Source organism: Oncorhynchus nerka, linkage group LG28 (genome assembly GCF_034236695.1).
Source record: "Oncorhynchus nerka isolate Pitt River linkage group LG28, Oner_Uvic_2.0, whole genome shotgun sequence".
NCBI classification, from domain to species: domain Eukaryota; kingdom Metazoa; phylum Chordata; class Actinopteri; order Salmoniformes; family Salmonidae; genus Oncorhynchus; species Oncorhynchus nerka.
In genome coordinates, this window is record NC_088423.1 from 80,128,502 (window position 1) to 80,145,128 (window position 16,627).

Below are 16,627 nucleotides of genomic sequence, written 5' to 3' on the forward strand. Positions count from 1 at the left end.
CATGTTCTACTTATGATGGGAGAAGGAAGTCTGGGAATGAGCGAGAGAATCTGATGTCACCACCACTCAGAAACACTTCAATAAACCATAACACTTCATTCAATAAATGTTACATCTACATCATGCCGAAGACATACAGAAATAGCCTGGTTCCAGATCTTACTCTACATCATGCCGAAGATATACAGAAATAGCCTGGTTCCAGATCTTACTCTACATCATGCCGAAGACATACAGAAATAGCCTGGTTCCAGATCTTACTCTACATCATGCCGAAGACATACAGAAATAGCCTGGTTCCAGATCTTACTCTACATCATGCCGAAGATATACAGAAATAGCGTAGTTCCAGATCTTACTCTACATCATTCCAGGAGAGACATACAGAAATAGCCTGGTTCCAGATCTTACTCTACATCATGCCGAAGATATACAGAAATAGCGTAGTTCCAGATCTTACTCTACATCATTCCAGGAGAGACATACAGAAATAGCCTGGTTCCAGATCTTACTCTACATCATGCCAGGAGAGACATACAGAAATAGCCTGGTTCCAGATCTTACTCTACATCATGCCGAAGATATACAGAAATAGCGTAGTTCCAGATCTTACTCTACATCATGCCAGGAGAGACATACAGAAATAGCCTGGTTCCAGATCTTACTCTACATCATGCCAGGAGAGACATACAGAAATAGCCTGGTTCCAGATCTTACTCTACATCATGCCAGGAGAGACATACAGAAATAGCCTGGTTCCAGATCTTACTCTACATCATGCCAGGAGAGACATACAGAAATAGCCTGGTTCCAGATCTTACTCTACATCATGCCAGGAGAGACATACAGAAATAGCCTGGTTCCAGATCTTACTCTACATCATGCCAGGAGAGACATACAGAAATAGCCTGGTTCCAGATCTTACTCTACATCATGCCAGGAGAGACATACAGAAATAGCCTGGTTCCAGATCTTTCTCTACATCATGCCAGGAGAGACATACAGAAATAGCCTGGTTCCAGATCTTACTCTACATCATGCCAGGAGAGACATACAGAAATAGCCTGGTTCCAGATCTTACTCTACATCATGCCAGGAGAGACATACAGAAATAGCCTGGTTCCAGATCTTACTCTACATCATGCCAGGAGAGACATACATAAATAGCCTAGTTCCAGATCATACTCTACATCATGCCAAGAGAGACATACAGAAATAGCCTGGTTCCAGATCTTACTCTACATCATGCCAGGAGAGACATACAGAAATAACCTGGTTCCAGATCTGTGTCTACATCATGCCAAGAGAGACATACAGAAATAGCCTGGTTCCAGATCTGTGTCTACATCATGCCAGGAGAGACATACAGAAATAGCCTGGTTCCAGATCTGTGTCTACATCATGCCAGGAGAGACATACATAAATAGCCTGGTTCCAGATCTGTGTCTACATCATGCCAGGAGAGACATACATAAATAGCCTGGTTCCAGATCTGTGTCTACATCATGCCAGGAGAGACATACATAAATAGCCTGGTTCCAGATCTGTGTCTACATCATGCCAGGAGAGACATACATAAATAGCCTGGTTCCAGATCTGTGTCTACATCATGCCAGGAGAGACATACATAAATAGCCTGGTTCCAGATCTGTGTCTACATCATGCCAGGAGAGACATACATAAATAGCCTGGTTCCAGATCTGTGTCTACATCATGCCAGGAGAGACATACATAAATAGCCTGGTTCCAGATCTTACTCTACATCATGCCAGGAGAGACATACAGAAATAGCCTGGTTCCAGATCTTACTCTACATCATGCCAGGAGAGACATACAGAAATAGCCTGGTTCCAGATCTTACTCTACATCATGCCAGGAGAGACATACATAAATAGCCTGGTTCCAGATCTTACTCTACATCATGCCAGGAGAGACATACAGAAATAGCCTAGTTCCAGATCATACTCTACATCATGCCAAGAGAGACATACAGAAATAGCCTGGTTCCAGATCTTACTCTACATCATGCCAGGAGAGACATACAGAAATAGCCTGGTTCCAGATCTTACTCTACATCATGCCAGGAGAGACATACAGAAATAACCTGGTTCCAGATCTTACTCTACATCATGCCAGGAGAGACATACAGAAATAGCCTAGTTCCAGACCTGTGTCTACATCATGCCAGGAGAGACATACAGAAATAGCCTAGTTCCAGATCTGTGTCTACATCATGCCAGGAGAGACATACAGAAATAGCCTGGTTCCAGATCTGTGTCTACATCATGCCAGGAGAGACATACATAAATAGCCTGGTTCCAGATCTGTGTCTACATCATGCCAGGAGAGTCATACATAAATAGCCTGGTTCCAGATCTGTGTCTACATCATGCCAGGAGAGACATACAGAAATAGCCTGGTTCCAGATCTGTGTCTACATCATGCCAGGAGAGACATACAGAAATAGCCTGGTTCCAGATCTGTGTCAGCTCTAGCCAACTCCTCTGACTATTATGTTCATGCTTTATTGCAGACACTGTACAGACCTGCTACCATGCTAATAGAGAAATTGCTTGAACAATTACATTTTTCTTTCAGTTTAGAACATTTTGAAAGGTTCTTCTCACATCATGACAAGCTAAATAACCATGCTCCTTATGTGGTGCTATCATAGCTAGACACATGTAGGCTCATGGCAGACATCGTTTTGAAGCTCCTGCTGGATTAGGTCCAGATAATTGAAATGCTGAACACATCAGGAAATGTTTTCCACAGTTAGACTTTCCTCAGTTTGATCATCTTTGTGTCTCCTCTTCCTCTTAAGTGTTTCAGGAGGGGATTTGGAGGCACCTGGCAGTCTATCAAGAGTGATTACCAGGAACAATACATGGCACAGTGCAGAGTGGGCTGATGGCATGCTTCCAGACTTCCCCAGAAAGGGATGAAAAGTTACCATCACTCTTCTTTACTCTATCTACATATTACCCAGAGTCTCCTTTCTCTCGCTCTCTCTCTCTCTGTCTGTCTTTCTTTCTTTCTCTCTCGCTCTCGTCTCTGTCTCTCTCTCTATCTCACTATCCCTCTCTGTCTGTCCAACAGCTTTTGATTTAGTACCTTTGGCAAAGCCACCTCTAAGAGGTGTGGCGTGTCCTGAAGATTAGCACCGTCTTTCACTTGTCTGGTCTATCGCTGGCCCAGACTTCCGCTCTGCTCCGTGGGGCCTGGGTCTCCCAGTGTGTGTGTGCGTGTGTTTGTGTGCATGAGGAGCCCTCCAGCTAGTAGCTCCCTGGACGAGATACTTTCCTCCGTGTGGCCAGTAGTACCCCCTTGCTCTTACATCACCAGTCATCACCCCTCACGTTCCTCGCCTGCCCCTCGGTGTCAGACGCGGCGCTTCCTTGAAACGCGACACTGTTTGATTAAGATTGGGTTTTTCACCCACCGCATGGTGGGTCGTCTTAGATTAGCAACACGGCCTGCTAGAAAAATTGTTCTCCATGATTGAGTCAGACGCTAGTCCGTCAGTCACTGCTGGATTTTTGGAATCGGCTCGTACTGAATGTTAGGATTATCTGGAGGTTAATTAGCTAATGTAATTCCTGGGTTGTTTTGTTAAGGTTGGGTTTTCTCCCAGGTTATTAAAACTCTGAGGGGAAATGGACTATTACAGCAGGTGTTAATGACTGAACTCTGAGGCAGCCATGGGCAGTTTACTGACTCTTATTCATTCACTCACACACACACACGCTTGCACACACACACACACACACACACACACACACACACACACACACACACACACACACACACACAGGTGGTCCTATAGAGACACAGTAGTCATGGTGGCCAATACATAGCTTAGCTTCACTGTAGCTATGTGACCTTTAACCCTGGTGTCCTGAATCTCTCTGGCTCACATTCACCTTTCTTTCTCCTAGGGCTAGAGTCAACTCTAGACCTGTAACCCTGCAGCTTGTTAACAAACTGCTCTCTTGTGTCCCTCTACAACCACAGCCTTGATAGTGGTCTTTAGAATGTCCTGTCATGGTTATTACATGATAATCACAAGTCAATCAACATTTTAATCTCTCCTCTGTTCCAATACACCTTCATTTGTGCCAGAATCTTCCCACTTCAGCACTCTCTTTCTGGGTCAGCACACCTGTCTGACCATCTTTGTATCATCTCTTCTTCCTGTTCTTGCTCACAGTACAAAGCCTCTCTTACATGTTCTCAGACCACTCTCCTTGATTCCTCTCTGTTCTTTGTCTCTGCTTACCTGGACAGCATCTTGCCAGGTCTTAGATGCACTAAAAGGTGCAGCAGACAGAGATATGAGAGGAGGGTAGGAGTCGGTCCTCAGTCCTCTAGAGAGAGAGAAGTGACCTCCAGGGGATCAGGTTTGGTGTGTGACAACAACGATGGCTTCTTAAAGAAGCCTTGTTTCACTCCCCTGACTCTGTAACAATCAGCCCAACAAGACTTGGCCTATAGGATTACAGCTCCAATAGTGTCAGGATTAGTCCTCCCTTGTGTTTTCTTTTCCCATGATCAGCGGCGTTACATTCTAATGGGTGTGAAATATGAATAGACTGATTAGGTTGTTGGTGGGTGAACTCTAATGGCTGGTGTGGACGGCTGGTCCGTGGAGCTATATGATCCTCTGGTATGCAGCAGGTCCCCTGAGTGTCAGCAGACTGGGAGGCAGGGAGAGAAGGCAGAGAGACACAGGGCAGCTAGTGAGGCTCCAACAGGGACAGAGAGATCATGTCTCCCTGAGACTCATCCTGATTCTCTACTCTCACGACTCCTTATCAGGGAAGGGCACTTCAACTGTTGTCACAGAGAATGGAGAGCAATTAGTCAGCATTGAAGACAAATGTTACATTCACTTAACTCTGATAACCCCTCTCACTGCTGTTTCTTTCCCCTCCACTGATTGGCCCACTTCTTCAGACACATGTAAACTGAGATATCTTTTTCTTAATGATAGTCCAGAGGATCCTGGAAACTTGTGACTGTGCCAGGTGGGTAGAGAGTTGGCCAGGTGGGTATTACTTAATGTACCTAGGGAGCCACCATGTTTCAAATTACCGGGGGGGGGACTGGGTACCCTCCTTAACAAATCAGGTGCCCATCCTCACAGGTGTGTGTCCTGACTGTCTGTTTCTCTGTGTGTTCCAGGCTCCTTGAGGCAGGGGGTGCCAGCCTGCAGAGCCTCTCCCTGTCAGACAGCCACCTGGCGGAGCTGGATGGGGAAACACTGCGCCTGTTCGGCCTCGGGGCCCTGGAGGCCCTGGAGAGAGGCTGGGGGGTCCAGACTGCAGGGGCCGTCACTGTCATAGCCTTCCGCTACATCCACTTTGATGCGATCGTGCCAACACTGCCACGCATAAGGGTCAAGTTCCCCAACCTATCTGTGAGAACACATTTACTACAAATTACATACTGTTCAATAAAGAGTCTTCTCATTGGCTAGTCATATTCTCACCGTGGTAACACATGGTCTCTTTTGGAGTTCTAAACTGAGGGTTCTCATTAGCCAATAGGATACTGATATGGCCACTCATTGACTGGTTTCCTGACTTATTATGGTATCCTTCCATACAGCACCTGATTTTCCTGGAGACCAACGTCTACCGTCTTCCCCAGCTGGCTGCTCTGGCCCAGGTGAGACGTCTGGACCAGCTGACCATCCACCCAGAGGGGAACCCTGTAGTCAGCCTTTCCCTGTGGAGATCCTTCCTCATCTACCGCCTGCATCACTTCAACCTGCACAAGATCAACAACCTGGAGGTCAGGTCCACCTACACACTCAGAAAAAATCTAACATGTTTTGTCTTTCAGCATCTTTGTGCTATAATGTTCTGAACAACGTGTTAGCTGATGCCCTTTTTATTTTCCCTTGTGTGTGTGTGCATGTGTGTGTATGTGTGTGTATTTATATTGGGTGTGTGTGTGCATCAGGTGACCATGAATGAAGTGATCTCTGCAGAGCGTCTGTTTGGGACGCTGGGTCATATCGCTGCCACCGAGACACCACGCTGCCGCCTGCTAGTACTGCTGGAGGAGTCCAGGTGAGCTCCCTACCCACAGTGCATGGTAACTGGCACTGACTGACACACACAGGCCGTGTCTGAATTTTATATATATATATATTTTTTTTTCTCACCTTTATTTAACCAGGTAGGCCAGTTGAGAACAAGTTCTCATTTACAACTGTGACCTGGCCACGATAAAGCAAAGTGATAGATGTGCAGATGATGATGTGCAAGTAGAGATACTGGGGTGTAAAAGGGTAAGTAATAATATGGGGATGAGGTAGTCGGGTGTGCTATTTACAGATTGGCTATGTACAGGTACAGTGATCGGTAAGCTGCTCTGACGGCTGATGCTTAACGTTAGATAGGGAGATATAAGACTCCAGCTTCAGAGATTTTTTCAATTTGTTCCAGTCATTGGCAGCAGAGTACTGGAAGGAAAGGCGGCCAAAGGAAGTGTTGGCTTTGGGGATGACAAGTGCAATATTCCTGCTGGAGCGCATGCTACGGGTGGGTGTTGCTATGGTGACCAGTGAGCTGAGATAAGGCGGGGCTTTACCTAGCAAAGACTTATTGATGACCTGGAGCCAGTGGGTTTGTGGACGGATATGCAGTGAGGGCCAGCCAACGAGATCATACAGGTCGCAATGGTGGGTAGCATATGGGGCTTTGGTGACTAAACAGTTGGCCCTGTGATAGACTACATCCAGTTTGCTGAGTAGAGTGTTAGGGGTTATTTTGTAAATGACATCGCCGAAGTCAAGGATTAGTAGGATAGTCAGTTTTACGAAGGTATGTTTGGCAGCATGAGTAAGTCGCTCTGGATAAGAGCGTCTGCTAAATGACTTAAATGTTAAATGTAAATGAGTGAAGGAGGCTTTATTGCGAAATAGGAAGCTGATTCTAGATTTAATTTTGAATTGCAGATGCTTAATGTGAGTCTGGAAGGAGAGTTTACAGTCTAACCAGACACCTAGGTATTTGTAGATGTCAGAACCGTCCAGTGTAGTGATGCTAGTCGGGCGGGAGGGTGCGGGCAGCAATCGTTTGAAGATCATGCACTTAGTTTTACTTGCATTTAAAAGCAGTTGGAGGCCATGGAAGGAGTGTTGTATGGTGTTGAAGCTCGTTTGGAGGTTTGTTAACACAGTGTCCAAAGAAGGGCCAGATGTATGCAGAATGGTGTCGTCAGAGGTGGATCAGAGAATCACCTGCAGCAAGAGTGACATCATTGATATATACAGAGAAAAGAATCATCCCGAGAATTGAGACCTGTGGCACACCCATAGAGACTGCCAGATGTCCGGACAACAGGCCCTCCGATTTGACACACTGAGCTCTATTTGAGAAGTAGTTGGTGAACCAGGCGAGGCAGTCATTTGAGAAGCCAAGGCTATTGAGTCTGCCGATAAGAATGTGGTGATTGACAGAGTCGAAAGCCTTGGCCAGGTAGATGAAGACGGCTGCACAGTACTGTCTTTTATCGATGGCGGTTATGATATCGTTTAGGACCTTGAGTGTGGCTAAGGTGCACCCTTGACCAGCTTGTGCAAGGTGCTGCAGGGGTGCTGAGATGTTGGCCGGAATACCCATACTTGCATCCTGAATAGTAGGCCGTTAGAGTATGCAAAAAATAAAAAGTATGCGTCATTTTGAAAATCGAGTATACTTTAAATGCCCGGATGCCATGCTCTTTTCAGCTTTAACAACAGCTAATCAATTAGATATGGGGAAATGCTACCGAAATCAATGAATAACGGCAAACAACGCAATCCTCATGTCGCGGTCTCAGTATGCGAAAATAGAGTATGTGAATTTCCAAAAATCGATTATGGTTTAAATGCCAGGATGTTATACTTCTTTTGGTTCTTCATCTAGTAGAATTAGATGAACACTTTTCCATAATGCATTGGAAGAGGTGGGCTGGGAGCCCTAGTTCTCTTCAAGTAGCCATACAACAAGACTAGGCTACTTCATTGGGAAGATGCCGAATAGCGAAACTTCTGCAGTGGTGTTCAAATGTAAGCTAAGTCATTTTTCTTCTCCTTAAAATTAGTATTGCATACATCTTTGAAAACAGAAGTAGTTTTTATTTTATATTTTTTTTAAGTGGCTTTCTGTTTTTTCATTGAAAAGTGTTTATTGTTCTCTTGACCTTCGTCAGAGCTTTTAAACTAAATATTAAACCATCTTTTGATTTGTTAATGTGTCGGCACCGTGGACTCAGGATGTGGCTGCGGTATTGATGTCATGTTAGTCATGCCTTTTGGTTAAACACTTTAATGGTTTTAGTTTTGTAGGCGTGGCTACCTATTTAATTATTTCATTTATGGATCATTCCCAATGATAAGTGCTTTAGTTTATTATGCTGCTGTCCAACGGTTCTGAATTTGCGACGCACCCAACAGTTTTCTGTGCAATAGTCTTTTGATTTGAACATTTGAAAAGTTTCTGTGTGTGTACTAAGCTATTTAATTTAACTTATATATGTTACAGCACTTTAGTTTCACTAATAAATATGTTGAAATTTAACCAAATGATCTGTTTCTGTCTTCTTTTTAAATAGGATAGATGGGCTATAAGGACTACAGTAGAGGTCCAATTTGATAGTCTGCCTGTAACCAGCCTGAGTAGGCCTATAACTCCATTCATATTCTACAGTACATGCTAAATAGTATCCAACGATGAGTACATAGTATGCAGTTTAAGTATGTAGTATGTAAGTATGAGTATTTGGATATGGCCACAGTTTGGTACCTGGTACACCTGGTACCTGGCACTGACTAACACACAGCGCTCACTCAGGTTACCAAACAAAAACATTTGCTACACTTTAATTACGTGTGTTCACTGTAACCTAGAGAACCTGTCTGAGTGTGTTTTTGAGTTTGTGTACTGTGTGGGTGTGTGCTTGTGTGTGTGTCTGTGTGTACGTATGTTAATGAGTCTGCGTGTGAAGGATAGACAAAGCCTGACATCAAGGAGACTTAGGGAGTTGGTTGGAAGCAGGGTCCCAGTGGTAGGGTGGGTAGCTGGCATCTTCCTCACGTTCTCATTCCTCTCCCCAGCCAACAGCTCTTAAACTATATCACTTGGTCACTGAAACACCGCCAAGCAAAGCAAAACATGCCATTGAACTGAAGGGGTCACGCCTCCTCAGCCCTGCTGTAGTGGCGTCTCTCTTAGTGCCCCGAGCAGAGCCCTGTCTGTCAGGAGAATACTATTAAAAGTTAATTGGCAAACAAAAGGCCAACTGCCATTCTGCTGGCTTCCAGTTCCTCTTTAATAACTCACACTCACTGACGCCCGATATAGAAAACACAATAATATATGCCATTTAGCCAACGCTTTAATCCAAAACAATTTACAGTCATACATTTTTACATATGGGTGTACCTGAGAATCAAACCCACTACTCAGGTGTTACAAGCACCATGCTCTACCAAGTGAGCTACAAAGGACCACTGCATAGATTTGTCAAATAAATATTTGATATGTATAGGACGTTTGATAACATGAACTTTGACCTTTCCAAAAATACTAGTTGAAATGAACTTGATCTTATAAAGAGAGTTTTTATAGACTGGTTCAGGGCAGATGAAGAAACAATTGATGTGATGGCCACTCCATGGAGATCAAACATGTAGCCTAAGGTTATTCATATCATAAATCTCCCTACTTCCCTGTTGGCTTGAATTAATTCCACTCTATGAATCACAATACACTTGGTACACTGCAAAATAGGTTCTGAGAAGTTGAATGAGTGCCAGAGCATTTTGTGTGTAATGTGTATCTGACTAATATATTAGTCTTTGAATGTCTTTGAATGTGTATTTATGTATGCATGTGTGTGTGCCGCAGGTATGTGTAATGTACTGTAAATGTACTGTATATCTCTGTCTGTGTGAGGCCTTGAGATGACAGGCCAGGGCTGGTCTGTCCCTAGCAGCTGCCATTTTTAGCGTTTGCTGTGAGAAATGGACGAGCATGGCAGTTAGTTCACTTCCCTAGTGTGTCCCTTCAGGTTCACTCTGTATGATTACCCACAACACCCCTGGGCCTTCTAGAGCGGAGCATGGAAGAAATGTCTGAGTATCAAACAATACTTTACTTTGAGCTGCCTTATGGAATTCATCCTTTTCCCCCCAACTGAGCCCACTGACCTACTCTGCAGCAGCCCTAACCTTTTAAGTGCTGTAATGTGTGTGTATTTGATTAAGGTTTAACCTTCCATATAAAATAATGTCTAAACTTTCCCCTCTCAGCCTCTGCACAGTGCACAGTGCTCTCACACTACTTCCTGTAGTTTGGTTCTTCCAGTGTATGTATAATTAAGATGGGAGTTCACTACAGTCATCAGTGAATGGTTTCAGATCCAGTACAGACATGTATAACCCCGAGCTATACATTATACAGTCATAGTTAGGTTTGGACAATCCATGAGGGAACACATATGGTCATGGGTAGGGCAGATATTGCTGTGAAGGTAGCCAGAGCAAAGGCTATGATGGCTATAATGCTTTTGGTGTATTGCGGTTGAGGACCAAGTCATAATCAAAAGTCCTTGAACATGGGTGAAGGCCAAAAGGCCTGAAGATAGGCCATTTTTGGGGGAGGACAGCTTGTCCTGTTGTATGAACCATGATGTGATAGTTTTGACATTCATGTCTGTGATACAATACTAATTACTGGAGGCCAGAAAGGAGTCCTGAACCCAATGTAGGAGTGGTTCATCCTTCTTCTCAGTGAATTCAGTTGATGGTGTGGGCTGTTATACTGGGGTGTTTGCGTTCAACCTCCACTCTACTGTACAGTATCATTATACAGTAGAGTACATGCTCAGCTATGCTGAATGGGGCCTGTTTGATAGATACACACCACTCAGTTGATCCTCTGCCCACCTATACATACAGTGTTCAGGCTCTCTGTCTCCGACACAAGCACTCACACTTATCCCAGTAGGTATTTTAGCCTGCAGCCTCCGTCTCAATGACTATTCCAGAGTTCTGGCACCAGCGTTTGGAACATGTTGGTGCAGTGCTGAATTTCATGAGATGAATAATGATGGACAGGGACGTTTGATGTAGCTAACATCCTTTATTAATGTTCTCATCCTGGTTACATCTGTACCAATCCTGCTGCTGAAAACTATACGACTGACAAAGAACTGATTTAAAAATGTATGTAGAAGCACTTTATCATTCCCAATTCATTGTTCGTAAAGTAATTGTTTGGCTTGGCTTCCATGGAATTCATGTCGGCACGACTGTAATAGTATCTGATACCAGTCTTGACAGATGTGTTAATGCGGAGCACTGAGTGAATGTCATTACTATTTGTCGAAACGTGTATTGTGATACTTTGTTATTCCCTTCTTTGACGATGGCACTGCCCCTGGCAGTGGATGCCCCTATTGGATGCCCTGATGCCCCAGACATGTCTAACTCACCTGTCCCCTTTGCATAGCCGCTGGAAGTAGGGGTGCTGCAGCACCCGCTGAAAAATCTGATTTAAAAAAAAAACATTAATTAAGAAAAACATTCTTTTTTGAACAAACATTTTTTTCACAGAAGTAGTGCACTGGGCCTTTACTAGTATTAGCGGACCGATATAGACATCTGTAGCGTGGGCAAAACCATTTTTTTCAGCACTTCCGCTTTGGAAATTAAGGTAGTATAATTAAGAACAGTATCTTGCAGGATTCAATAGTTGGAATTGTAAGACTTGTTGCCCTTTCCCTTTCTCTATGATGTCATTCTAATAGAATCCAGAATGAACAAAACACTGTCCTCAAACATTTACATCAAATGGTGAAAGGTTATGGGTAAGGACACAAAACATCCACATCAAATTAAAGATTTTGTACATTACTGTATAGTACATAGGCTGGTCATCTAGGTTTGTACCTGTAGACTTTCCATCACCGTGAAGAAGAACAATGCACAATACAGTAATTGAGTACATTGACACATCAAGTGGTTTGTGATGATATGATGTGATGATGTGGCTCAGTTGGTAGCGCATGGTGCTTGCAATGCTAGGATTGTGGGTTTGATTCCCACGGGACTAGTATCAAAAAATATGTACATGTATATATTTGCAAAGTATTTCAAGAAACTGGAAAACATATATCAAGCATGTATTTTTATATTCCACAAGCATTTTCAGATTAACTGTTTTGTACAGATAATCATCAGACTCAAGTTACAAATGCTGGTAAACACTCAAATACATTTAGGGTAAAAAAATTCACAAAAGGAGTGTGCTGGGCCTTTGCTGGTCTTGTATTAGCGGACCGATATGGACGTAAAAGACAACACAGCACCCCCACCCCCAAAACTACTTCTGCCTTGTCTCAATCTCTCTCTCTCTCTTTCTCTCCCTCCTTCCCTGCCTCTCTCTCTCTAGGAAGCGTCAGCTGCAGTTTCTGTTGGAGGGGCGTGGGCGCCGTGCAGGCTTGAGCCCAGAGGAGCTGCGTGACAACGGCAAGCTGCTGGGAGAGGGCCTGAGCAGAGCCCTGTTCAACTACCCCAGTAGAGACTGCTGCAGTGTGGGAGCGGAGAGCCCAGAGGTCAGCACTCTCAGACTATCACTCTGTCTGTAGCCTGGTCCCAGTGGTGATGACTGCAGTAGCAGAGTGGAAGCAGCCAGTCTAGCCTGGTGGTCCCAGATCTTTTCCATCACAAAGAGATCTGGGACCAGGATAGACTGGCTGCACTCACTCTGCTACTGTAGACATCACCACTACCTGTCACTGTATACCTGATGCTTCATACTGTAGCAGCTTTATTGAGGGCATGTTTCATACATTTACAGCTGTGATCCTTGAGCCGTGAAACACCTGATTTAGCCAATAAAAGTATTGAAGACAGTGGCTCTCCTGGAGAAGGATTGAGGATCACTGATTTACAATGTAACATGATTACTATCCAATAGGATGATCAATGGAGACTTCCTCTCATCAGTGTCAAAGCTAACAGTCCTCTGTTCCCTGGATCTCCTCAGGAGGGTGCTATGGAGTCGTCATCGGAGCGCCACGCCGTGATGGAACAGTACATACAGGCTCAGGTCCAGAGGGCATCTGACACCAACCTGAAGGGGGAGTCCCTCCACAAACTGTGGCCCTCCATGTTCATGGAGATGGTGAGAGACTATGTGCTGGAGATGAGGGACCGACCAACCTTCCGTCAGGCCTGCCTCAACAGGCTCTCCACACAGGGAAAGTGAGAGGGTGAGGGGTATAGACCTGGTAAACCTCCATAAGACCTACAGTACAGCAAACCGGACACATACTGGAAACAGCTACAGCATACTGGACACATACTAGAAACAGCTACAGCATACTGGACACATACTAGAAACAGGTACAGCATACTGGACACATACTAGAAACAGCTACATCATACTGGACACATACTAGAAACAGCTACATCATACTGGACACATACTAGAAACAGCTACATCATACTGGACACATACTAGAAACAGCTACATCATACTGGACACATACTGGAAACAGCTACAGCATACTGGACACATACTAGAAACAGGTACAGCATACTGGACACATACTGGAAACAGGTACAGCATACTGGACACATACTAGAATCAGGTACAGCATACTGGACACATACTAGAATCAGGTACAGCATACTGGACACACTGAAAACAGGTACAGCATACTGGACACATACTGGAAACAGGTACAGCATACTGGACACATACTGGAAACAGGTACAGCATACTGGACACATACTAGAAACAGGTACAGCATACTGGACACATACTGGAAACAGGTACAGCATACTGGACACATACTAGAAACAGGTACAGCATACTGGACACATACTAGAAACAGGTACAGCATACTGGACACATACTAGAAACAGGTACAGCATACTGGACACATACTAGAAACAGCTACATCATACTGGACACATACTAGAAACAGCTACAGCATACTGGACACATACTGGAAACAGCTACAGCATACTGGACACATACTAGAAACAGGTACAGCATACTGGACACATACTAGAAACAGGTACATCATACTGGACACATACTGGAAACAGGTCAGCATACTGGACACACTGGAAACAGGTACAGCATACTGGACACATACTGGAAACAGGTCAGCATACTGGACACACTGGAAACAGGTACAGCATACTGGACACATACTGGAAACAGGCACAGCATACTGGACACATACTAGAAACAGGTACAGCATACTGGACACATACTAGAAACACCTACAGCATACTGGACCCATACTAGAAACAGGTACAGCATACTGGACACATACTGGAAACAGGTACAGCATACTGGACACATACTAGAAACAGGTACAGCATACTGGAAACAGGTGCAGCATACTGGACACATACTGGAAACAGGTCAGCATACTGGAAACAGGTAGAGCATACTGGACACATACTAGAAACAGGTACAGCATACTGGACACATACTGGAAACAGGTACAGCATACTGGACACATACTAGAAACAGCTACAGCATACTGGACACATACTAGAAACGGGTACAGCATACTGGACACATACTAGAAACAGGTACAGCATACTGGACACATACTGGAAACAGGTACAGCATACTGGACACATACTAGAAACAGGTACAGCATATTGGACACATACTAGAAACAGGTACAGCATACTGGACACATACTGGAAACAGGTCAGCATACTGGACACATACTAGAAACAGCTACTGGACACATACTAGAAACAGGTACAGCATACTGGACACATACTGGAAACAGGTACAGCATACTGGACACATACTAGAAACAGGTACAGCATACTGGACACATACTGGAAACAGGTACAGCATACTGGACACACTGGAAACAGGTCAGCATACTGGACACATACTGGAAACAGGTACAGCATACTGGACACATACTAGAAACAGGTACAGCATACTGGACACATACTGGAAACAGGTACAGCATACTGGACACATACTAGAAACAGCTACAGCATACTGGACACATACTAGAAACAGGTACAGCATACTGGACACATACTGGAAACAGGTACAGCATACTGGACACATACTAGAAACAGGTACAGCATAATGGAAACAGGTACAGCATACTGGAAGATGGATGTGGATTTTTCTTTTAAAGGCAACTTTGGGGGGGGGTTCTCACCAGCTGGGCCTCATAGACTTGAATGCACATTATCATGGAAAAAGACAATATTGATATTTGTTCTATACTCTGTTCTTCCTATTCAACTTGATTCCAGGATGCACGGAGCTATAGAGCTATATACTTGAGAAAGTCATTGTGAGCGTGCATTGTCATCCCTAAAGAGAAACATGCTTTGCACTTTAAAGCCTTCATAAAGATCCTGTTCTGGAGCCTTCATCTCCAGCTGAAGATTACAATGAGTGTGTCTCATAGAGCCTAGAATGATTGTGTCATGATAATTCTCTTCTTAATGTTACTCTCTCTCTCTGCCTGGCGTGATGACAAGGGCACAAAATACACGTTTTCTTTTCGGACCACTAATTTTCTGTATTGTACTTAGAAATAAAATATTCCCTAACACTTAACTGTTCCATGTTTATTGCTCCTGTAGTGTCTCTGTTGATCAAGAAACCATGCTGCAGGAAATGTATTCTCCATCCATCAATCATCAAATTACTCAGAGCTAATATTTTGACTGAATCAGACAGACGATTTTGCACAAAAACATATAATCAAAAGTTTTTGTTTTGTTATATTTATATCTTTTGAGCATTAAACCCTAAGTATGTTATACTATATTATACCATCTCTGGCTCCTCTGATCTCTGACTATTAACTGAATTGTTTTGAAGAACAGCACTATATCCAGCCACCTCCTAATACATTAGACTGAGCCATGTGCAAATGCTGTTCCACAGTACCTCAGTGTCCCTCCCTGTGCATGCTCTACCCTGCACTGGGACATCCAGGGGCAATGGAGAGGGTCCTCTCTCTCCTGTTGAACTCAGAAAGGAATGTTCTTGCAGGCTTCGATAGAGCAGACTGGTTTACTACCAGCTGTTCCTGGTCCCCTCACTCACTACAACTACTCTGTAGGGAGGCTGGGCTCTCCACGCTGCCTGTGCTGTCAATGGTTTACAGTCAAGGCTTTCCAAAGTCAACTCCAGAAACGTGTGGCACTAAACAGGATTGGTGAAAAGGGAAACTGGAGCTTTGCCGGAGTGGGAGAGTTCAGAATTGAAGATATCAGAAATGTTTTTCTGAATTGAATGTTCGATGTGCAACTGAATAAACAGAAGCATCTTGGGGAGAGGCAACTGTGTTTCAAGTGTAAGGACTACTGCTCTCAGACAGTGTAATGTCCTACTGCTCTCAGACAGTGTAATGTCCTACTGCTCTCAGACAGTGTAATGTCCTACTGCTCTCAGACAGTGTAATGTCCTACTGCTCTCAGACAGTGTAATGTCCTACTGCTCTCAGACAGTGTAATGTCCTACTGCTCTTAGACAGTGTAATGTCCTACTGCTCTCGGACAGTGTAGGGTCCTACTGCTCTCAGACAGAGTAATGGTTTTATGTGCATTATAGTC

At 44.1% G+C, this 16,627-nt stretch overlaps 1 pseudogene; it reads left to right on the forward strand.

The window, feature by feature from the left end:
- The window catches only part of LOC115113754 (leucine-rich repeat-containing protein 49-like), a 59,069-nt pseudogene extending 43,446 nt beyond the window's left edge, over nucleotides 1–15,623 (forward strand).
- Nucleotides 15,624–16,627: the final 1,004 nt, after the last annotated feature.